General features: G+C 47.3%; 8 non-coding genes across 8 annotated transcripts; all 8 read right to left on the bottom strand.

The window, feature by feature from the left end:
• Positions 1–3821: 3821 nt before the first annotated feature.
• On the bottom strand, positions 3822–3893 carry TRNAC-GCA (transfer RNA cysteine (anticodon GCA)). Its single transcript has one exon. It is a non-coding gene; the product is annotated as a tRNA-Cys (tRNA).
• A 1010-nt stretch (positions 3894–4903) lies between these two features.
• Positions 4904–4975, bottom strand: TRNAC-GCA (transfer RNA cysteine (anticodon GCA)). Its single transcript has one exon. It is a non-coding gene; the product is annotated as a tRNA-Cys (tRNA).
• Positions 4976–5985: 1010 nt separating this feature from the next.
• Positions 5986–6057, bottom strand: TRNAC-GCA (transfer RNA cysteine (anticodon GCA)). Its single transcript has one exon. It is a non-coding gene; the product is annotated as a tRNA-Cys (tRNA).
• A 1012-nt stretch (positions 6058–7069) lies between these two features.
• TRNAC-GCA (transfer RNA cysteine (anticodon GCA)) lies at positions 7070–7141 on the bottom strand. The gene has a single exon. It is a non-coding gene; the product is annotated as a tRNA-Cys (tRNA).
• A 5447-nt stretch (positions 7142–12588) lies between these two features.
• TRNAC-GCA (transfer RNA cysteine (anticodon GCA)) lies at positions 12589–12660 on the bottom strand. Its single transcript has one exon. It is a non-coding gene; the product is annotated as a tRNA-Cys (tRNA).
• Positions 12661–13669: 1009 nt separating this feature from the next.
• Positions 13670–13741, bottom strand: TRNAC-GCA (transfer RNA cysteine (anticodon GCA)). Its single transcript has one exon. It is a non-coding gene; the product is annotated as a tRNA-Cys (tRNA).
• Positions 13742–14753: 1012 nt separating this feature from the next.
• Positions 14754–14825, bottom strand: TRNAC-GCA (transfer RNA cysteine (anticodon GCA)). Its single transcript has one exon. It is a non-coding gene; the product is annotated as a tRNA-Cys (tRNA).
• Positions 14826–15837: 1012 nt separating this feature from the next.
• TRNAC-GCA (transfer RNA cysteine (anticodon GCA)) lies at positions 15838–15909 on the bottom strand. The gene has a single exon. It is a non-coding gene; the product is annotated as a tRNA-Cys (tRNA).
• Positions 15910–24299: the final 8390 nt, after the last annotated feature.

The raw sequence follows: 24299 nt of genomic DNA, 5'->3' as shown, positions 1-24299 counted from the left end.
AAGGAAATCCCACTGGAAAGAAAAAAAAAAGTATAGATTAGACAAAGTACACATCAAGCAGCAATACAAAAAAAAAAGTTAACAATCAAGAAACACAAAGCCACACAAACAGCAATAACTTCACTTTTCATAACAACACATTTATCTAGGAAAAATAGTACAAAAAACATTTACTTACCAAGCACATGCAACTACACAATCTGCAAAACCAGCATTAACCGAACCACAACCTACACCAATACAAACAGCAAAAGCCTGGATCAAAAACAAAGAAGAAAAAAAATAATGTAATACTACATTTCACAAACAACATAACAAATGAATAAACAATACACAAATTTACCCCCAAAATCACATCCACACAGATGGGCCATCAAAAAGGGCAAAACGTACAAAAGTACGGGTTGATTTGCCCACCCGGGGGGAGGCCAGAAAATCTAAATTTAAAATCCGACCCACCTGAAAGCGACCCTTGCACAATGGGTCACTTCCTACAATCTAAAATAAAATCCCTGGTGCTAGTGGGGGCATTTCCACCGCACAATCGCAATGCTGTGCGCGACCGTGAGCCAGAAATGCCCTGCAAAGAGACATCAGAAGAGAGGAAAATCACTTACCTCTCCCCTGATGCCTCTTTGCAAACCCCCCCAAATATCTCAAAACCAACCTAACACCTCCAGGCGCAGGAAGCAAATGGCTTCCCAACCGCCTGGGAATCCCTGAAGATGTTGGCGCGTGCTGTGCGCGCTGACGTCATCAGGGATTCTCATGGGGAGGGGGACAACAGAATTACTGTGGTTAACTGCGATGCTGGACAGAGGCACTTGCATCCTTGATTTTCACAAGCGCAATCCTAAAACAGTTCCTATGACCAGGAGCTTCTTTCTCCCCATCTGCTGCTCTCAACAGTCTCTGACCATTTATACACATAAGAGGCATGTGAACTCACACAGAAGATCCCCGTTTGGCAACGCCCACCAACTAGCGGAGTGCACCATCTTTCCTAAATTTACCCACTATGATGGACAGCTCACTCAAGGGACCTGTGCACACATTGGTGCGATGGCATAGTAACACACATGGACACTGGAGACAAAGCAAGCGCTCGAGTTGCAGCACAAATTCAGGAAAACATTCACCAGCCCAAAAACATTTGTGACCTTCCCACTATGATTCACAGCTCACACAAGGGACCCCTGCGCACATCTGTGCAATTGCATAGTAACGCACACATGGACACTGGAGACAAAGATGGGGCTCGAGTTGCAGCACAAACTCAGGAAAGCAATCATCAGCCCAAAAACATTTGTGAACTTCCCACTATGATGAACAAATGGTCTCTGTTTCCAGATACCTAAGAGCCTTGCTAGTTTATTCAGATAACAACCAACACACACTGGGGTCGATTGTGAAAATATGGTATTGTGTACAAAAAAGGGGAGAAATGCTCCTCTTTTAGGTGTCCCCTCACTCACCAGGGTTGCCCCACGGTGACATGCTTCATCATTGGGGCCATCCCAGTCCTCTACGGGCTGGGGCGTTCTGCGACTTGCGGAAGTTACGTAGGAGCACTTTATTAGACTATGTGTGGTGCATGTGTATTTGAGGAGTGGACTATGTGATGTGTGAAATACCTGCCCAGTAGGTTTACAATAAACTTTATTCTTGCCTCTAGGTGGTAATAAACGGGGTGGAAAGATAGGCTGCCCTAAACGTAATGTGTCCAGATGTACCTATCAACTCCTATCGTCGACATGTTTCGTGCATACCCCAAGCACTATGATGGACAGCTCACACAAGGGACCCCTGCGCACATCTGTGTAATTGCATAGTAACGCACACATGGACACTGGAGACAAAAATGGCGCTCGAGTTGCGGCACAAACTCAGGAAAACAATCATCAACACAAAAACATTTGTGAGCTTCCCACTATGATGGACAGCTCACTCAAGGGACCCCTGCGCACATTTGTGCAGTTGCATAGTAACGCACACATGGTCAATGGAGACAAAGATGGCGCTAGAGTTGCAGCACAAATTCAGGTAACAATCAACAGCCCAAAAACATTTGTGAGCTTCCCACTATGATGGACAGCTCACTCAAGGGACCCCTTCGCACATGGCATAGTAACACACACATGGTCACTGGAGACAAAGCATGTGTTTGAAAAGCAGCACACAAAAAAAAACATTCATCAGGCCAAAAACACTAGTGAGCTTTGCCTAGGCAGCACAGGTGTGTTTTTTAGCCACTTCAGAAACACACATCAGTATAAGTAATGAAGGACAGAGGCACTTGTATCCTTCATTACAATGAGCACTATCATTTTACTTTATAAATGACCCCCATCAGCATTTTTGTAGAAAAAGCGGCCTTTCAACAACATTGCAGCCAAGAGAAGACTTCATAGATAATGTTCCCCCAACAAGCGGAGCGACCCTTCCCCAAGGGGCCGCTCCCCGAACTACAAAACTGATCACAAAACCAAAAAAAAAAAAATCCCTAACATTCCTGCTGCACGATCGCACGATCGTGCAGCAGGAAACCTCTAAAGTGCCATCGAGGGAAAGGAAAAGCCTTTCCTTTCCCTCGATGCAAGTTGCATCACAATCCCCCCCGCCCCAGCCGCAAAACGAACCTCTTTCTCCAACGACGCGCAGGAAGCAAATGGCTTCCCTGCGCGTCTGTACACAAAAGGAGCCTCCGGTGATTGATGACGTGGGCGGGGAGGGCGGGGCGGGGAGGGCGGGGGGAGGCAGGGGAAGGTCTTCCCCTGCCATCCCCGCAGAAACGAACAAAATCAGGCAGACTCGGGGGGAGCGCTGGCGCTTCCCCCGAGGGTGGGGCTCATGACGAGCTGGGCTCGTCATGAGCGTGCGAGGAGGCTACGCCATGACGAGCCCAGCTCGTCATCAGCCCCGAAGGGGTTAATATTATTTATTTAAGGAAAACTGGATCATTTAAAAAACAGATATTTGTTTAATTGTTATTTTATTTGAATAGGCAGTGGTACATAGGACCAATGCCTCTACATACAATGATTGTTTTGAAACATTCTTAAAGGGGAAGAGGTTTTTACGGGACACCTTATCATTTTAGGATTGGTTACCACAATCACTGAGATGGTGATGAAGTATGATTGTTTTGGGCCAAATTATGGTGGAAAAACATTTCTACGTACCACTACAATTCGGTATTTGGAAGGTACACCCAAACACCCCTTTCGAATACCATCCATTTAATACATCAGAAAAAGCCATTTTGCGTTTGCAAATGGCCTGATTCTTCAGACCAGCCTGCCTGCAACTGCAATGATAGTTCGTACATCTTGCACGTAGGCAGAGCTTTTAAGGAGAAATTAAATAGTTCCTACGTTGCACAAAAATGAGGTGCTTCAAACAAACACATACTTTGCATGCACAGAGAAGAGGTGGAATATATGTAAGACTGAAGACACAGGTGAAATGAGAAATAGATTGACTGCTTCGCTGCCAAGTTTTATACACCATTTCTTCAGTGCAATACAAGAAAGCACCAAACAGTATAACAAAGTTGTCAATTGGTTTCATAGTCCATTCCCTTTGTTTAGTGCTGTGAAAGGAAGAGCCGAATTCCAAAATTGATCAATAATGTTTCAGAAATTTCCCAAAGGGAATACCAAGCCGAGTGTTAAAAACTGCATTTACTCACAGGTTTTAAGCAGGAATCACTGAAATGCTATTAAAGTGCAATATCCAAGGGAACACTGACTCTGTCAAAGATGATCCAAATAGAATTGATGAAAAGTCCCAATTACAAACAACAGAATCAAAATAGGGTGAGAGGACACCCGGATTTGAACCAGGGACCTCTTGATCTGCAGTCAAATGCTCTACCACTGAGCTATATCCCCAGCTTTTCAGTAAAATCAGAATGACAAAATATCAGTACATCATGAAAGAGTGTGAGGATCATACTAAGTTGTGCCAGAAAGTACAACCTTGAAACTGTGGAACAGGAGAAGTAGTCCTTAATATTATTTATTAAAGGAAAACTGGATCATTTAAAAAACAGATATTTGTTTAATTGTTATTTTATTTGAATAGGCAGTGGTACATAGGACCAATGCCTCTACATACAATGATTGTTTTGAAACATTCTTAAAGGGGAAGAGGTTTTTACGGGACACCTTATCATTTTAGGATTGGTTACCACAATCACTGAGATGGTGATGAAGTATGATTGTTTTGGGCCAAATTATGGTGGAAAAACATTTCTACGTACCACTACAATTCGGTATTTGGAAGGTACACCCAAACACCCCTTTCGAATACCATCCATTTAATACATCAGAAAAAGCCATTTTGCGTTTGCAAATGGCCTGATTCTTCAGACCAGCCTGCCTGCAACTGCAATGATAGTTCGTACATCTTGCACGTAGGCAGAGCTTTTAAGGAGAAATTAAATAGTTCCTACGTTGCACAAAAATGAGGTGCTTCAAACAAACACATACTTTGCATGCACAGAGAAGAGGTGGAATATATGTAAGACTGAAGACACAGGTGAAATGAGAAATAGATTGACTGCTTCGCTGCCAAGTTTTATACACCATTTCTTCAGTGCAATACAAGAAAGCACCAAACAGTATAACAAAGTTGTCAATTGGTTTCATAGTCCATTCCCTTTGTTTAGTGCTGTGAAAGGAAGAGCCGAATTCCAAAATTGATCAATGATGTTCCAGAAATTTCCCAAAGGGAATACCAAGCCGAGTGTTAAAAACTGCATTTACTCACAGGTTTTAAGCAGGAATCACTGAAATGCTATTAAAGTGCAATATCCAAGGGAACACTGACTCTGTCAAAGATGATCCAAATAGAATTGATGAAAAGTCCCAATTACAAACAACAGAATCAAAATAGGGTGAGAGGACACCCGGATTTGAACCAGGGACCTCTTGATCTGCAGTCAAATGCTCTACCACTGAGCTATATCCCCAGCTTTTCAGTAAAATCAGAATGACAAAATATCAGTACATCATGAAAGAGTGTGAGGATCATACTAAGTTGTGCCAGAAAGTACAACCTTGAAACTGTGGAACAGGAGAAGTAGTCCTTAATATTATTTATTAAAGGAAAACTGGATCATTTAAAAAACAGATATTTGTTTAATTGTTATTTTATTTGAATAGGCAGTGGTACATAGGACCAATGCCTCTACATACAATGATTGTTTTGAAACATTCTTAAAGGGGAAGAGGTTTTTACGGGACACCTTATCATTTTAGGATTGGTTACCACAATCACTGAGATGGTGATGAAGTATGATTGTTTTGGGCCAAATTATGGTGGAAAAACATTTCTAGGTACCACTACAATTCGGTATTTGGAAGGTACACCCAAACACCCCTTTCGAATACCATCCATTTAATACATCAGAAAAAGCCATTTTGCGTTTGCAAATGGCCTGATTCTTCAGACCAGCCTGCCTGCAACTGCAATGATAGTTCGTACATCTTGCACGTAGGCAGAGCTTTTAAGGAGAAATTAAATAGTTCCTACGTTGCACAAAAATGAGGTGCTTCAAACAAACACATACTTTGCATGCACAGAGAAGAGGTGGAATATATGTAAGACTGAAGACACAGGTGAAATGAGAAATAGATTGACTGCTTCGCTGCCAAGTTTTATACACCATTTCTTCAGTGCAATACAAGAAAGCACCAAACAGTATAACAAAGTTGTCAATTGGTTTCATAGTCCATTCCCTTTGTTTAGTGCTGTGAAAGGAAGAGCCGAATTCCAAAATTGATCAATGATGTTCCAGAAATTTCCCAAAGGGAATACCAAGCCGAGTGTTAAAAACTGCATTTACTCACAGGTTTTAAGCAGGAATCACTGAAATGCTATTAAAGTGCAATATCCAAGGGAACACTGACTCTGTCAAAGATGATCCAAATAGAATTGATGAAAAGTCCCAATTACAAACAACAGAATCAAAATAGGGTGAGAGGACACCCGGATTTGAACCAGGGACCTCTTGATCTGCAGTCAAATGCTCTACCACTGAGCTATATCCCCAGCTTTTCAGTAAAATCAGAATGACAAAATATCAGTACATCATGAAAGAGTGTCAGGATCATACTAAGTTGTGCCAGAAAGTACAACCTTGAAACTGTGGAACAGGAGAAGTAGTCCTTAATATTATTTATTAAAGGAAAACTGGATCATTTAAAAAACAGATTTATTTGTTTCATTGTTATTTTATTTGAATAGGCAGTGGTACATAGGACCAATGCCTCTACATACAATGATTGTTTTGAAACATTCTTAAAGGGGAAGAGGTTTTTATGGGACACCTTATCATTTGAGGATTGATTACCACAATCACTGAGATGGTGATGCAGTATGATTGTTTTGGGCCAAATTATGGTGGAAAAACATTTCTACGTACCACTACAATTCGGTATTTGGAAGGTACACCCAAACACCCATTTCGAATACCTTCCATTTAATACATCAGAAAAAGCCATTTTGCGTTTGCAAATGGCCTGATTCTTCAGACCAGCCTTCTTGTAACTGCAATGATAGTTCGTGCATCTTGCATGTAGGCAGAGCTTTTAGGGAGAAATTAAATAGTTCTTACGTTGCACAAAAATGAAGTGCTTCAAACAAACACATACTTTGCATGCACAGAGAAGAGGTGGAATATATGTAAGACTGAAGACACAGGTGAAATGAGAAATAGATTGACTGCTTCGCTGCCAAGTTTTATACGCCATTTCTTCAGTGCAATACAAGAAAGCACCAAACAGTATAACAAAGTTGTCAATTGGTTTCATAGTCCATTCCCTTTGTTTAGTGCTGTGAAAGGAAGAGCCGAATTCCAAAATTGATCAATGATGTTTCAGAAATTTCCCAAAGGGAATACCAAGCCGAGTGTTAAAAACTGCATTTACTCACAGGTTTTTAGCAGGAAACACTGAAATGCTATTAAAGTGCAATATCCAAGGGAACAATGACTCTGTCAAAGATGATCCAAATGGAATTGATGAAAAGTCCCAATTACAAACAACAGAATCAAAATAGGGTGAGGGGACACCCGGATTTGAACCAGGGACCGCTTGATCTGCAGTCAAATGCTCTACCACTGAGCTATATCCCCAGCTTTTCAGTAAAATCAGAATGACAAAATATCAGTACATATTGAAAGAGTGTGAGGATCATACTAAGTTGTGCCAGAAAGTACAACCTTGAAACTGTGGAACAGGAGAAGTAGTCCTTAATATTATTTATTAAAGGAAAACTGGATCATTTAAAAAACAGATATTTGTTTCATTGTTATTTTATTTGAATAGTCAGTGTTACATAGGACCAATGCCTCTACATACAATGATTGTTTTGAAACATTCTTAAAGGGGAAGAGGTTTTTATGGGACACCTTATCATTTGAGGATTGGTTACCACAATCACGGAGATGGTGATGAAGTATGATTGTTTTGGGCCAAATTATGGTGGAAAAACAATTCTAGGTACCACTACAATTCGGTATTTGGAAGGTACACCCAAACACCCCTTTCGAATACCTTCCATTTAATACATCAGAAAAGGCATTTTGCGTTTGCAAATGGCCTGATTCTTCAGACCAGCCTTCTTGCAACTGCAATGATAGTTCGTACATCTTGCACGTAGGCAGAGCTTTTAAGGAGAAATTAAATAGTTCCTACGTTGCACAAAAATGAAGTGCTTCAAACAAACACATACTTTGCATGCACAGAGAAGAGGTGGAATATATGTAAGACTGAAGACACAGGTGAAATGAGAAATAGATTGACTGCTTCGCTGCCAAGTTTTATACGCCATTTCTTCAGTGCAATACAAGAAAGCACCAAACAGTATAACAAAGTTGTCAATTGGTTTCATAGTCCATTCCCTTTGTTTAGTGCTGTGAAAGGAAGAGCCGAATTCCAAAATTGATCAATGATGTTTCAGAAATTTCCCAAAGGGAATAACAAGCCGAGTGTTAAAAACTGCATTTACTCACAGGTTTTGAGCAGGAAACACTGAAATGCTATTAAAGTGCAATATCCAAGGGAACACTGACTCTGTCAAAGATGATCCAAATGGAATTGATGAAAAGTCCCAATTACAAACAACAAAATCAAAATAGGGTGAGGGGACACCCGGATTTGGACGAGGGACCTCTTGATCTGCAGTCAAATGCTCTAACACTGAGCTATATCCCCAGCTTTTCAGTAAAATCATCATGACAAAATATCGGTACATCATGAAAGAGTGTGAGGATCATACTAAGTTGTGCCAGAAAGTACAACCTTGAAACTGTGGAACAGGAGAAGTAGTCCTTAATATTATTTATTAAAGGAAAACTGGATCATTTAAAAAACAGATATTTGTTTCAATTTTATTTTATTTGAATAGGCAGTGGTACATAGGACCAATGCCTCGACATACAATGATTGTTTTGAAACATTCTTAAAGGGGAAGAGGTTTTTATGGGACACCTTATCATTTGAGGATTGGTTACCACAATCACTGAGATGGTGATGAAGTATGATTGTTTTGGGCTTAATTATGGTGGAAAAACATTTCTACGTACCACTACAATTCGGTATTTGGAAGGTACACCCAAACACCCCTTTCGAATACCTTCCATTTAATACATCAGAAAAAGCCATTTTGCGTTTGCAAATGGCCTGATTCTTCAGACCAGCCTTCTTGCAACTGCAATGATAGTTCGTACATCTTGCACGTAGGCAGAGCTTTTAGGGAGAAATTAAATAGTTCTTACGTTGCACAAAAATGAAGTGCTTCAAACAAACACATACTTTGCATGCACAGAGAAGAGGTGGAATATATGTAAGACTGAAGACACAGGTGAAATGAGAAATAGATTGTGTGCTTCGCTGCCAAGTTTTATACGCCATTTCTTCAGTGCAATACAAGAAAGCACCAAACAGTATAACAAAGTTGTCAATTGGTTTCATAGTCCATTCCCTTTGTTTAGTGCTGTGAAAGGAAGAGCCGAATTCCAAAATTGATCAATGATGTTTCAGAAATTTCCCAAAGGGAATACCAAGCCGAGTGTTAAAAACTGCATTTACTCACAGGTTTTGAGAAGCAAACACTGTAATGCCATTAAAATGCAATATCCAAGGGAACACTGACTCTGTCAAAGATGATCCAAATGGAATTGATGGAAAGTCCCAATTACAAACAACAGAATCAAAATAGGGTGAGGGGACGCCCGGATATGAACCAGGGACCTCTTGATCTGCAGTCAAATGCTCTACCACTGAGCTATATCCCCGGCTTTTCAGTAAAACTCAGAATGACAAAATATCAGTACATCATGAAAGAGTGTGAGGATCATACTAAGTTGTGCCAGAAAGTACAACCTTGAAACTGTGGAACATGAGAAGTAGTCCTTAATATTATTTATTTAAGGAAAACTGGATCATTTAAAAAACAGATTTATTTGTTTCATTGTTAGTTTATTTGAATAGGCAGTGGTACATAGGACCAATGCCTCTACATACAATGATTGTTTTGAAACATTCTTAAAGGGGAAGAAGTTTTTACGGGACACCTTATCATTTGAGGATTGGTTACCACAATCACTGAGATGGTGATGAAGTATGATTGTTTTGGGCCAAATTATGGTGGAAAAACATTTCTACGTACCACTACAATTCGGTATTTGGAAGGTACACCCAAACACCCCTTTCGAATACCTTCCATTTAATACATCAGAAAAAGCCATTTTGCGTTTGCAAATGGCCTGATTCTTCAGACCAGCCTTCTTGCAACTGCAATGATAGTTTGTACATCTTGCACATAGGCAGAGCTTTTAAGGAGAAATTAAATAGTTCCTACGTTGCACAAAAACGAAGTGCTTCAAACAAACACATACTTTGCATGCACAGAGAAGAGGTGGAATATATGTAAGACTGAAGACACAGGTGAAATGAGAAATAGATTGACTGCTTCGCTGCCAAGTTGTATACGCCATTTCTTCAGTGCAATACAAGAAAGCACCAAACAGTATAACAAAGTTGTCAATTGGTTTCATAGTCCATTCCCTTTGTTTAGTGCTGTGAAAGGAAGAGCCAAATTCCAAAATTGATCAATGATGTTTCAGAAATTTCCCAAAGGGGAATACCAAGCTGAGTGTTAAAAACTGCATTTACTCACAGGTTTTGAGAAGCAAACACTGTAATGCCATTAAAGTGCAATATCCAAGGGAACACTGACTCTGTCAAAGATGATCCAAATGGAATTGATGGAAAGTCCCAAACACAAACAACAGAATCAAAATAGGGTGATGGGACACCAGGATTTGAACCAGGGACCTCTTGAGCTGCAGTCAGATGCCCTACCACTGAGCTATAGCCCCAGCTTTACAGTACAATCAGAATGATAAAATATCAGTACATCATGAAAGAGTGAGAGGATCATACTAAGTTGTTCCGGAAAGTACAATCTTGAAACTGTGGAACAGGAGAAGTAGTCCTTAATATTATTTATTTAAGAAAAACTGGATCATTTAAAAAACAGATATTTGTTTCATTGTTATTTTATTTGAATAGGCAGTGGTACATAGGACCAATGCCTCTACATACAATGATTGTTTTGAAACATTCTTAAAGGGGAAGAGGTTTTTGCGGGACACCTTATCATTTTAGGATTGGTTACCACAATCACTGAGATGGTGATGAAGTATGATTGTTTTGGGCCAAATTATGGTGGAAAAACATTACTACGTACCACTACAATTCGGTATTCGGAATGCACACCCAAACACCCCTTTCAAATACCTTCCATTTAATACATCAGAAAAAGCCATTTTGCGTTTGCAAATGGCCTGATTCTTCAGACCAGCCTTCTTGCAACTGCAATGATAGTTCGTACATCTTGCAGGTAGGCAGAGCTTTTAAGGAGAAATTAAATAGTTCCTACGTTGCACAAAAATGAAGTGCTTCAAACAAACACATACTTTGCATGCACAGAGAAGAGGTGGAATATATGTAAGACTGAGGACACAGGTGAAATGAGAAATAGATTGACTGCTTCGCTGCCAAGTTTTATACGCCATTTCTTCAGTGCAATACAAGAAAGCACCAAACAGTATAACAAAGTTGTCAATTGGTTTCATAGTCCATTCCCTTTGTTTAGTGCTGTGAAAGGAAGAGCCGAATTCCAAAATTGATCAATGATGTTTCACAAATTTCCCAAAGGGAATACCAAGCCGAGTGTTAAAAACTGCATTTACTCACAGGTTTTGAGCAGGAATCACTGAAATGCTATTAAAGTGCAATATCCAAAGGAACACTGACTCTGTCAAAGATGATCCAAATGGAATTGATGAAAAGTCCCAATTACAAACAACGGAATCAAAATAGGGTGAGGGGACACCCGGATTTGAACCAGTGACCTCTTGATCTGCTGTCAAATGCTCTACCACTGAGCTATATCCCCAGCTTTTCAGGAAAATCAGAATGACAAAATATCAGTACATCATGAAAGATTGTGAGGATCATACTAAGTTGTGCCAGAAAGTACAACCTTGAAACTGTGGAACAGGAGAAATAGTCCTTAATATTATTTATTAAAGGAAAACTGGATCATTTAAAAAACAGATTTATTTGTTTCATTGTTAGTTTATTTGAATAGGCAGTGGTACGTAGGACCAATGCCTCTACATACAATGATTGTTTTGAAACATTCTTAACCCCTTCAGCGCTAATGACAAGGGTAACTCGTCATGGACTTTCCATTGATTTCAATGGAAAGTCAATGGGAAGAAGAGGGAGTACCTTAGCAGCCAAGTGGTTAAAGGGGAAGAGGTTTTTACGGGACACCTTATCATTTGAGGATTGGTTACCACAATCACTGAGATGGTGATGAAGTATGATTGTTTTGGGCCAAATTATGGTGGAAAAACATTTCTACGTACCACTACAATTCGGTATTTGGAAGGTACACCCAAACACCCCTTTCGAATACCTTCCATTTAATACATCAGAAAAAGCCATTTTGCGTTTGCAAATGGCCTGATTCTTCAGACCAGCCTTCTTGCAACTGCAATGATAGTTCGTACATCTTGCACGTAGGCAGAGCTTTTAAGGAGAAATTAAATAGTTCCTACGTTGCACAAAAATGAAGTGCTTCAAACAAACACATACTTTGCATGCACAGAGAAGAGGTGGAATATATGTAAGACTGAAGACACAGGTGAAATGAGAAATAGTTGACTGCTTCGCTGCCAAGTTTTATACGCCATTTCTTCAGTGCAATACAAGAAAGCACCAAACAGTATAACAAAGTTGTCAATTGGTTTCATAGTCCATTCCCTTTGTTTAGTGCTGTGAAAGGAAGAGCCGAATTCCAAAATTGATCAATGATGTTTCAGAAATTTCCCAAAGCGAATAACAAGCCGAGTGTTAAAAACGGCATTTACTCACAGGTTTTGAGCAGGAAACACTGAAATGCTATTAAGGTGCAATATCCAAGGGAACACTGACTCTGTCAAAGATGATCCAAATGGAATTGATGAAAAGTCCCAATTACAAACAACAGAATCAAAATAGGGTGAGGGGACACCTGGATTTGAACCAGGGACCTCTTGATCTGCAGTCAAATGCTCTACCACTGAGCTATATCCCCAGCTTTACAGTAAAATCAGAATGACAAAATATCAGTACATCATGAAAGAGTGAGAGGATCATACTAAGTTGTTCTGGAAAGTACAACCTTGAAACTGTGGAACAGGAGAAGTAGTCCTTAATATTATTTATTAAAGGAAAACTGGATCATTTAAAAAACAGATATTTGATTCATTGTTATTTTATTTGAATAGGCAGTGGTACATAGGACCAATGCCTCTACATACAATGATTGTTTTGAAACATTCTTAAAGGGGAAGAGGTTTTTACGGGACACCTTATCATTTGAGGATTGGTTACCACAATCACTGAGATGGTGATGAAGTATGATTGTTTTGGGCCAAATTATGGTGGAAAAACATTTCTATGTACCACTACAATTCGGTATTTGGAAGGCACACCCAAACACCCCTTTCGAATACCTTCCATTTAATACATCAGAAAAAGCCATTTTGCGTTTGCAAATGGCCTGATTCTTCAGACCAGCCTTCTTGCAACTGCAATGATAGTTCGTACATCTTGCACGTAGGCAGAGCTTTTAAGGAGAAATTAAATAGTTCCTACGTTGCACAAAAATGAAGTGCTTCAAACAAACACATACTTTGCATGCACAGAGTAGAGGTGGAATATATGTAAGACTGAAGACACAGGTAAAATGAGAAATAGTTGACTGCTTCGCTGCCAAGTTTTATACGCCATTTCTTCAGTGCAATACAAGAAAGCACCAAACAGTATAACAAAGTTGTCAATTGGTTTCATAGTCCATTCCCTTTGTTTAGTGCTGTGAAAGGAAGAGCCGAATTCCAAAATTGATCAATGATGTTTCACAAATTTCCCAAAGGGAATACCAAGCCGAGTGTTAAAAACTGCATTTACTCACAGGTTTTGAGCAGAAATCACTGAAATGCTATTAAAGTGCAATATCCAAAGGAACACTGACTCTGTCAAAGATGATCCAAATGGAATTGATGAAAAGTCCCAATTACAAACACCGGAATCAAAATAGGGTGAGGGTACACCCGGATTTGAACCAGGGACCTCTTGATCTGCAGTCAAATGCTCTACCACTGAGCTATATCCCCAGCTTTTCAGTAAAATCAGAATGACAAAATATCAGTACATCATGAAAGAGTGTGAGGATCATACTAAGTTGTGCCAGAAAGTACAACCTTGAAACTGTGGAACAGGAGAAGTAGTCCTTAATATTATTTATTAAAGGAAAACTGGATCATTTAAAAAACAGATTTATTTGTTTCATTGTTAGTTTATTTGAATAGGCAGTGGTACATAGGACCAATGCCTCTACATACAATGATTGTTTTGAAACATTCTTAAAGGGGAAGAGGTTTTTACGGGACACCTTATCATTTGAGGATTGGTTACCACAATCACTGAGATGGTGATGAAGTATGATTGTTTTGGGCCAAATTATGGTGGAAAAACATTTCTACGTACCACTACAATTCGGTATTTGGAAGGTACACCCAAACACCCCTTTCAAATACCATCCATTTAATACATCAGAAAAAGCCATTTTGCGTTTGCAAATGGCCTGATTCTTCAGACCAGCCTTCTTGCAACTGCAATGATAGTTCTAACATCTTGCACGTAGGCAGAGCTTTTAAGGAGAAATTAAATAGTTCCTACATTGCACAAAAATGAAGTGCTTCAAACAAACACATACTTTGCATGCACAGAGAAGAGGTGGAATATATGTAAGACTGAACACACAGGTGAAATGAGAAATAGATTGACTGCTTCGCTGCCAAGTTTTATACGCCATTTCTTCAGTGCAATACAAGAAAGCACCAAACAGTATAACAAAGTTGTCAATTGGTTTCATAGTGCATTCCCTTTGTTTAGTGCTGTGAAAGGAAGAGCCCAATTTCAAAATTGATCAATGATGTTTCAGAAATTTCCCAAAGGGAATACCAAGCCGAGTGTTAAAAACTGCATTTACTCACAGATTTTGAGCAGGAAACACTGAAATGCTATTAAAGTGCAATATCCAAGGGAACACTGACTCTGTCAAAGATGATACAAATGGAATTGATGAAAAGTCCCAATTACAAACAACAGAATCAAAATAGGGGCAGGGGACACCCGGGTTTGAACCAGGGACCTCTTGATCTGCAGTCAAATGCTCTACCACTGAGCTATATCCCCAGCTTTTCAGTAAAATCAGAATGACAAAATATCAGTACATCATGAAAGAGTGTGAGGATCATACTAAGTTGTGCTAGAAAGTACAACCTTAAAACTGTGGAACAGGAGAAGTAGTCCTTAATATTATTTATTAAAGGAAAACTGGATCATTTAAAAAACAGATGTATTTGTTTCATTGTTAGTTTATTTGAATAGGCAGTGGTACATAGGACCAATGCCTCTACATACAATGATTGTTTTGAAACATTCTGAAAGGGGAAGAAGTTTTTACGGGACACTTTATCATTTGAGGATTGCTTACCACAATCACTGAGATGGTGAAGAAGTATGATTGTTTTGGGTCAAATAATGGTGGAAAAACATTTCTACATACCACTACAATTCGGTATTTGGAAGATACACCCAAACACCCCTTTCGAATACCTTCCATTTAATACATCAGAAAAAGCCAATTTGCGTTTGCAAATGGCCTGATTCTTCAGACCAGCCTTCTTGCAACTGCAATGATAGTTCGTACATCTTGCACGTAGGCAGAGCTTTTAAGGAGAAATTAAATAGTTCCTACGTTGCACAAAAATGAAGTGCTTCAAACAAACACATACTTTGCATGCACAGAGAAGAGGTGGAATATATGTAAGACTGAAGACACAGGTGAAATGAGAAATAGATTGACTGCTTCGCTGCCAAGTTTTATACGCCATTTCTTCAGTGCAATACAAGAAAGCACCAAACAGTATAACAAAGTTGCCAATTGGTTTCATAGTCCATTCCCTTTGTTTAGTGCTGTGAAAGGAAGAGCCGAATTCCAAAATTGATCAATGATGTTTCAGAAATTTCACAAAGGGAATACCAAGCCGAGTGTTAAAAACTGCATTTACTCACAGGTTTTGAGAAGCAAACACTGTAATGCCATTAAAGTACAATATCCAAGGGAACACTGACTCTGTCAAAGATGATCCAAATGGAATTGATGGAAAGTCCCAATTACAAACAACAGAATCAAAATAGGGTGAGGGGACACCAGGATTTGAACCAGGGACCTCTTGATCTGCAGTCAAATGCTCTACCACTGAGCTATGTCCCCAGCTTTACAGTACAATTAGAATGACAAAATATCAGTACATCATGAAAGAGTGAGAGGATCATACTAAGTTGTTCCGGAAAGTACAACCTTGAAACTGTGGAACAGGAGAAGTAGTCCTTAATATTAATTATTAAAGGAAAACTGGATCATTTAAAAAACAGCTATTTGTTTCATTGTTATTTTATTTGAATAGGCAGTGGTACATAGGACCAATGCCTCTACATACAATGATTGTTTTGAAACATTCTTAAAGGGGAAGAGGTTTTTACGGGACACCTTATCATTTGAGGATTGGTTACCACAATCACTGAGATGGTGATGAAGTATGATTGTTTTGGGCCAAATTATGGTGGAAAAACATTTCTACGTACCACTACAATTCGGTATTTGGAAGGTACACCCAAACACCCCTTTCGAATACCTTCCATTTAATACATCAGAAAAAGCCATTTTGCGTTTGCAAATGGCCTGATTCTTCATACCAGCCTTCTTGCAACTGCAATAATAGTTCGTACATCTTGCACGTAGGCAGAGCTTTTAGGGAGAAATTAAATAGTTCCTACGTTGCACAAAAATGAAGTGCTTCAAACAAACACATACTTTGCATGCACAGAGAAGAGGTGGAATATATGTAAGATTGAAGACACAGGTGAAATGAGAAATAGATTGACTGCTTCGCTGCCAAGTTTTATACGCCATTTCTTCAGTGCAATACAAGAAAGCATCAAACAGTATAACAAAGTTGTCAATTGGTTTCATAGTCCATTCCCTTTGTTTAGTGCTGTGAAAGGAAGAGCCGAATTCCAAAATTGATCAATGATGTTTCAGAAATTCCTCAAAGGGAATACCAAGCAGAGTGTTAAAAACTGCATTTACTCACAGGTTTTGAGCAGGAAACACTGAAATGCTATTAAAGTGCAATATCCAAGGGAACACTGACTCTGTCAAAGATGATCCAAATGGAATTGATGAAAAGTCCCAATTACAAACCACAGAATCAAAATAGGGTGAGGGGACACCCGGATTTGAACCAGGGACCTCTTGATCTGCAGTCAAATGCTCTACCACAGGGGTGTCCAAACCTGTCCTGGCGTGCCGTATCCATGCCAGATTTTTGGGATATCCCCATCTGGTGATCACGGTTCGATCCCCGGCGCCGGCGGCAGATCAGAGTGCCCAGGACGGGGTCCATGTGACCCGGGCAGTCCTATCCCCTGGGTGTACGTGGTTGTCCGACATGTCGGTCGGATGTGCTTTTACGTACCGGATCGGAATCGGCCCCCATAAAATCGTACGTAAAGTATATAGCAAGTCAACCTGAAATCTGCTGGGTCAGAAAGGGCTCGATTCCGATCCGTGTCGGAAGGTTAGGAGTCCGTACGAATTTGTCGGGACGGCATGGCAGAGTGCCCGGGATGGGCTCCATGGCTCTTGGGCAGTCGTCCCCCGGGCGTCCGGGGCTCCATCCAGGCCGACGGCATGGCAGAGTGCCCAGGACGGGCTCCATGCGTCCCGGGCCTTCGTCCCCCGGGCGTCCGGGGCTCCATCCAGGCTGACATCATGGCAGAGTGCCCGGGTCGGGCTCCAGGGTTTCCAGTGTGGTCCTCCCCTGGGTGTCGGGGCGCTCCAGGCCGACGGCATGGAAAAGTGCCCAGGACGGGCTCCATGCGTCCTGGGCATTCGTCCCGGGACGGGGACGGGGTGGGGAGAGTCCAGGCGGCTTCACTTTCGTGCCCGGCCATCTGGTAGCCCAGATCCCCTCGGCCATCTGGTCGCCCGCAATGCTTTCCTATGGGGCGACTAAATGGCCGAACTTCCCTGGAAGTCCCGATGAGGTGCCATTCGCCTCCCGGATCCCAGCTAGGGCTCCATGAGGTCGGGTTCTTTCACGCCTTGGGTCCCCTCTGTCACCTCGCGTGCACAGATTACAAGAAAAGGGGGTAATTTTGCTCCGGATTACTAGGGAGAAGGGTACGCCCGGACACCCCTCCGAGGGTGGTGGTTCTCTGCCATGGGGACCAGATGGGCTATGCCTGGGCAACACCTCCCTAGGCCATCCGGGGCTTCCTTCCTCCAGGCCAACTGCATGTCAAATTGCCCAGGACGGGCTCCATGGCTCCTGGGCAGTCGTCCCCCGGGTGTCCAGGGCTCCATCCAGGCTGACGGCATGCAAAAGTGCCCAGGACAGGCTCCATGCGTACCGGGCATTCATCCCCCGGGCGTCCGGGGCTCCATCTAGGCTGACGGTATGGAAGAGTGCCCAGGTCGGGCTCCATGGTTTTCACGGTGGTCCTCCCCTGGGTGTCTGGGGGCTCCAGGCCGAATGCATGGAAAAGTGCCCAGGACGGGCTCCATGCGTCCCGGGCATTCGTCCCCTGGGCGTCCGGGGCTCCATCTAGGCTGACGGTATGGCAGAGTGCCCAGGTCGGGCTCCATGGTTTTCACCGTGGGCCTCCCCTGGGTGTCTGGGGGCTCCAGGCCGAAGGCACGGAAAAGTGACCAGGACGGGCTCCATGCGTCCCGGGCATTCGTCCCCCGGGCGTCCGGGGCTCCATCCAGGCTGACGGCATGGCAGAGTGCCCGGGTCGGGCTCCATGGGTCACGGGCAGCCCTCCCCCGGGCGTCCGGGGCTCCCACCTCCAGGCCGAGGGCATGTCAAAGTGCCCAGGACGGGCTCCATGAGTCCGGGACAGTCCTCCCCCGGGCGTCCGGGACACCCATCTCCAGGAGGCCAACGGCATTGGCAAAGTACCCAGGACGGGCTCCATGGGTCCCGGCAGACCTCCCCCGGGCGTCCGGGGCACCCATCTCCATGAGGCCAACGGCATTGGCAAAGTACCCAGGACGGGCTCCATGGGTCCCGGGCAGACCTCCCCCGGGCATCCGGGGCACCCATCTCCATGAGGCCAACGGCATTGGCAAAGTACCCAGGACGGGCTCCATGGGTCCCGGGCAGAACTCCCCCGGGCGTCCGGGGCACCCATCTCCATGAGGCCAACGGCATTGGCAAAGTACCCGGGAAGGGCTCCATGGGTCCCGGGTAGACCTCCCCCGGGCGTCCGGGGCACCCATCTCCATGAGGCCAACGGCATTAGCAAAGTACCCAGGACGGGCTCCATGGGTCCCGGGCAGACCTCCCCCCGGGCGTCCGAGGCTCCCACCTCCAGGACGACGGAATGTCAAAGTACCCAGGACGGGCTCCATGGGTCCCGGGCAGCTTCCCCCGGGCATCCGGGGCACCCACCTCCAGGCCGACGGCATGTCAAAGTACCCAGGACGGGCTCCACGGGTCCCGGGCATTCCTCCCTCAGGTCGTCCGGGCCCTAGAGCTCCGGTGGTCCAACCTGCGCCTGAGGCCCAGCCGGGGTCCAAGAGCCCTGCCTTGCGTGGGCAGGCAGTCAGGAACCCTACCGCGAAGGCTTGGGATGGATGGGGAGCTGGGAGTTCTTTCAATCCCGGCCATCTGGTCGCCCGCGATGCTTTCCAATGGGGCGACCAGATGGCCGGGCTTCCCTGGAAGTCCCGATGATGTGCCATTCGCCTCCCGGATCCCAGCTAGGGCTCCATGAGGTCGGGTTCTTTTATGCCTTGGGTCCCCTCTGTCACCTCGCGTGCACGGATTGCAAGAAAGGGGGGTAATTTTCCTCCGGATTACTAGGGGCAGGGTACGCCCGGACACCCCTCCAGGGCTGGTGGTTCTCTGCCCGGGGGACCAGATGAGATATGCCTGGGCAACACCTCCCCCGGGCGTCTGGGGGCTCCATTCTCCGGGCTAACGGCATGGCTCAATGCCCAGGACGGGCTCCACGTGTCCCGGACAGACCTCCCCTGGGCGTCCGGGGCACCCATCTCCAGGAGGCCAACGGGATGGCAAAGTACCCGGGAAGGGCTCCACGGGTCCCGGGCAGCCTTCCCCCGGGCGTCCGGGGCTCCCACCTCCAGGCCAACGGCATGTCACACTGCCCAGGACGGGCTCCATGGGCCCCGGACAGACCTCCCCCGGGCGTCCGGGGCACCAATTTTCCAGGAGGCCAACGGGATGGCAAAGTACCCGGGAAGGGCTCCACGGGTCCCGGGCAGCCTTCCCCCGGGCGTCCGGGGCTCCCACCTCCAGGCCGACGGCATGTCACACTGCCCAGGACGGGCTCCATGGGCCCCGGACAGACCTCCCCCGGCGTCCGGGGCGCCCATCTCCAGGAGGCCAACGGGATGGCAGAGTAACCGGGAAGGGCTCCATGGGTCCCGGGCAGCCCTCCCCCGGGCGTCCGGGGCTCCCACCTCCAGGACGACGGCATGTCAAAGTGCCCAGGACGGGCTCCATGGGCCCCGGACAGACCTCCCCCGGGCGTCCGGGGCGCCCATCTCCAGGAGGCCAACGGGATGGCAGAGTAACCGGGAAGGGCTCCATGGGTCCCGGGCAGCCCTCCCCCGGGCGTCCGGGTCTCCCACCTCCAGGCCGAGGGCATGTCAAAGTGCCCAGGACGGGCTCCATGAGTCCGGGACAGTCCTCCCCCGGGCGTCCGGGACACCCATCTCCAGGAGGCCAACGGCATTGGCAAAGTACCCAGGACGGGCTCCATGGGTCCCGGGCAGACCTCCCCCGGGCGTCCGGGGCACCCATCTCCATGAGGCCAACGGCATTGGCAAAGTACCCAGGACGGGCTCCATGGGTCCCGGGCAGACCTCCCCCGGGCATCCGGGGCACCCATCTCCATGAGGCCAACGGCATTGGCAAAGTACCCAGGACGGGCTCCATGGGTCCCGGGCAGACCTCCCCCGGGCGTCCGGGGCACCCATCTCCATGAGGCCAACGGCATTGGCAAAGTACCCGGGAAGGGCTCCATGGGTCCCGGGTAGACCTCCACCGGGCGTCCGGGGCACCCATCTCCATGAGGCCAACGGCATTAGCAAAGTACCCAGGACGGGCTCCATGGGTCCCGGGCAGACCTCCCCCCGGGCGTCCGGGGCTCCCACCTCCAGGACGACGGAATGTCAAAGTACCCAGGACGGGCTCCATGGGTCCCGGACAGCTTCCCACGGGCATCCGGGGCACCCACCTCCAGGCCGACACCATGTCAAAGTACCCAGGACGGGCTCCACGGGTCCCGGGCATTCCTCCCCCAGGTCGTGCGGGCCCTAGAGCTCCGGTGGTCCAACCTGCGCCTGAGGCCCAGCCGGGGTCCAAGAGCCCTGCCTTGCGTGGGCAGGCAGTCAGGAACCCTACCGCGAAGGCTTGGGATGGATGGGGAGCTGGGAGTCCTTTCAATCCCGGCCATCTGGTCACCCGCGATGCTTTCCAATGGGGCGACCAGATGGCCGGGCTTCCCTGGAAGTCCCGATGATGTGCCATTCGCCTCCCGGATCCCAGCTAGGGCTCCATGAGGTCGGGTTCTTTTACGCCTTGGGTCCCCTCTGTCACCTCGCGTGCACGGATTGCAAGAAAGGGGGGTAATTTTCCTCCGGATTACTAGGGGCAGGGTACGCCCGGACACCCCTCCAGGGCTGGTGGTTCTCTGCCCGGGGGACCAGATGAGATATGCCTGGGCAACACCTCCCCCGGGCGTCTGGGGGCTCCATTCTCCGGGCCAACGGCATGGCTCAATGCCCAGGACGGGCTCCACGTGTCCCGGACAGACCTCCCCTGGGCGTCTGGGGCACCCATCTCCAGGAGGCCAACGGGATGGCAAAGTACCCGGGAAGGGCTCCACGGGTCCCGGGCAGCCTTCCCCCGGGCGTCCGGGTCTCCCACCTCCAGGCCGACGGCATGTCACACTGCCCAGGACGGGCTCCATGGGCCCCGGACAGACCTCCCCCGGGCGTCCGGGGCACCAATCTCCAGGAGGCCAACGGGATGGCAAAGTACCCGGGTGAGGTTCCGTGACAATTGTAAGTGATGTTTTCGAATCGCACGAATATGGTCGAGTCTGGTATCTAAGAACCGCAAATGACGAGTTTAGTAAGTATGCGCAGTTTCGCTGTGCTAACTTAAACCGTTCATTTGATATGTGGGTTTTTCATCTGTACCCACGGGTTCCATCTTAGATACGGCATCCATTTTGTCTCTTGCCCTCAAGTAGCCAGCGAACGGACACTGTCCGCTTCGTTACCCTGGGACTCTCAAGATATTTGTGGAAGACACATGTTCTTTGTAAATATCTTTTACGATGAGGGGGATGATACTGTAAGGCAGATGGCCCCGCTTGAGCCGCTTCTGCCGTGCCGGTTTATTGTCTCAGCCGTGCATCTCATTAGGCACGTCCCTTTGATGCCTGTATCTCGTGTTTCCCGATACCTCCCCTTTTACACCCTTTTCGATCTCCCACTGTCTCCATCTTCCTCTGCACCTGTCTTTGTCCCTATTTCGATCTGTTTTACTGCCGATTGGAATTCACTAATGTTGGGAAGATGGGTTTTTACAGTTGGGAACCGCCAAATGTTTCCGCACTTATGTTCCGGACTTTATGTGTACCAAAGTGACCAAAGCGACCCCTCTGGGGGATAATTATGGGAACCAGGTTGTAAACTTTTGTGTACCATGTTGTCCTATGAGTAAATTCTGTATAAAAGGAGCGCTCCACAGAACCAATTTGAAGCAGTCTCCACAAGTTGCACGTGTTGTACTTGTTGTGACTTCTGTGTTCCCTGCAGTAAATAAACCTTGAATCTTTGACGCCGAAGGAAGTGTCCCGTGTCTCTGTAGTTTGTGCGCCGAAACAGGTATCCCATGAAGGTTATAGGTGTTGTTCCCTGGCACCGCTGGTACTGTTAAAAGTCCAGTCCTTCACGGGAAGGGCTCCACGGGTCCCGGGCAGCCTTCCCCCGAGCGTCCGGGGCTCCCACCTCCAGGCCGACGGCATGTCACACTGCCCAGGACGGGCTCCATGGGCCCCGGACAGACCTCCCCCGGGCGTCCGGGGCACCCATCTCCAGGAGGCCAATGGGATGGCAAAGTACCCGGGAAGGGCTCCACGGGTCCCGGGCAGCCTTCCCCCGGGCGTCCGGGGCTCCCACCTCCAGGCCGACGGCATGTCACACTGCCCAGGACGGGCTCCATGGGCCCCGGACAGACCTCCCCCGGGCGTCCGGGGCGCCCATCTCCAGGAGGCCAACGGGATGGCAGAGTAACCGGGAAGGGCTCCATGGGTCCCGGGCAGCCCTCCCCCGGGCGTCCGGGGCTCCCACCTCCAGGACGACGGCATGTCAAAGTGCCCAGGACGGGCTCCATGGGCCCCGGACAGACCTCCCCCGGGCGTCCGGGGCGTCCATCTCCAGGAGGCCAACGGGATGGCAGAGTAACCGGGAAGGGCTCCATTGGTCCCGGGCAGCCCTCCCCCGGGCGTCCGGAGCTCCCACCTCCAGGACGACGGAATGTCAAAGTGCCCAGGACGGGCTCCACGGGCCCCGGGCAGCCCTTCCCCCGGGCGTTTGGGGCACACATCTCCAGGAGGCCAACGGCGTTGCAAAGTACCCGGGAAGGGCTCCACGGGTACCGGGCAGTCCTCCCCAGGGCGTCCGGGGCACCCATCTCCATGAGGCCAACGGCATTGGCAAAGTACCCGGGAAGGGCTCCACGGGTCCCGGACAGGCCTCCCCCGGGCGTCCCGGGCACCCTCCTCCAGGCCGACGGCATGTCAAAGTGTCCAGGACGGGCTCCATGGGTCCCGGGCAGCCCGCTCCCGGGCGTCCGGGGCTCCCACCTCCAGGCCGACGGCATGTCAAAGTGCCCAGGACGGGATCCACGGGTACCGGGCAGTCCTCCCCGGGGCGACCGGAGCTCCCATCTCCAGGCCAACGGCATGGCTCAATGCCCAGGACGGGCTCCATGGGTCCCGCGCAGGCCTCCCCCGGGCGTCCGGGGCAACCATCTCCATGAGGCCAACGGCATTGGCAAAGTACCCGGGAAGGGCTCCACGGGTCCCGGGCAGGCCTCCCCCGGGCGTCCAGGGCACCCACCTCCAGGCCGACGTCATGTAAAAGTGCCCAGGACGGGCTCCATGGGTCCCGGGCAGCCCGCCCCCGGGCATCCGGGGCACTCATCTCCAGGAGGCCAACGGCGTTGCAAAGTACCCGGGAAGGGCTCCACGGGTACCGGGCAGTCCTCCCCCGGGCGTCCGGGTGCTCCCTTCTCCAGGCCAACGGCATGGTTCAATGCCCAGGACGGGCTCCATGTGTCCCGGACAGACCTCCCCCAGTGCGTCCGGGGCACCCATCTCCAGGCCAACAGCATGGCTCAATGCCCAGGACGGGCTCCATGGGTCCGGGGAGGCGTCCCATGCGCCTCCGGGCTTGGGAGCCCCGGCTGGGTCCAGGGGCCCGGCCAGGCCCCGGGTCGGGTGCTCCGGCCCTGGTCCCTGTCTCCCAGCCTACCGCACTGCCAAGGGCCTAGGAAG

This window comes from Lissotriton helveticus, chromosome 1_2 (genome assembly GCF_964261635.1).
Source record: "Lissotriton helveticus chromosome 1_2, aLisHel1.1, whole genome shotgun sequence".
Lineage (NCBI taxonomy): Eukaryota > Metazoa > Chordata > Amphibia > Caudata > Salamandridae > Lissotriton > Lissotriton helveticus.
Note: the sequence above shows the minus strand (reverse complement) of the source record. Positions and strands in the feature narration are given on the sequence as shown.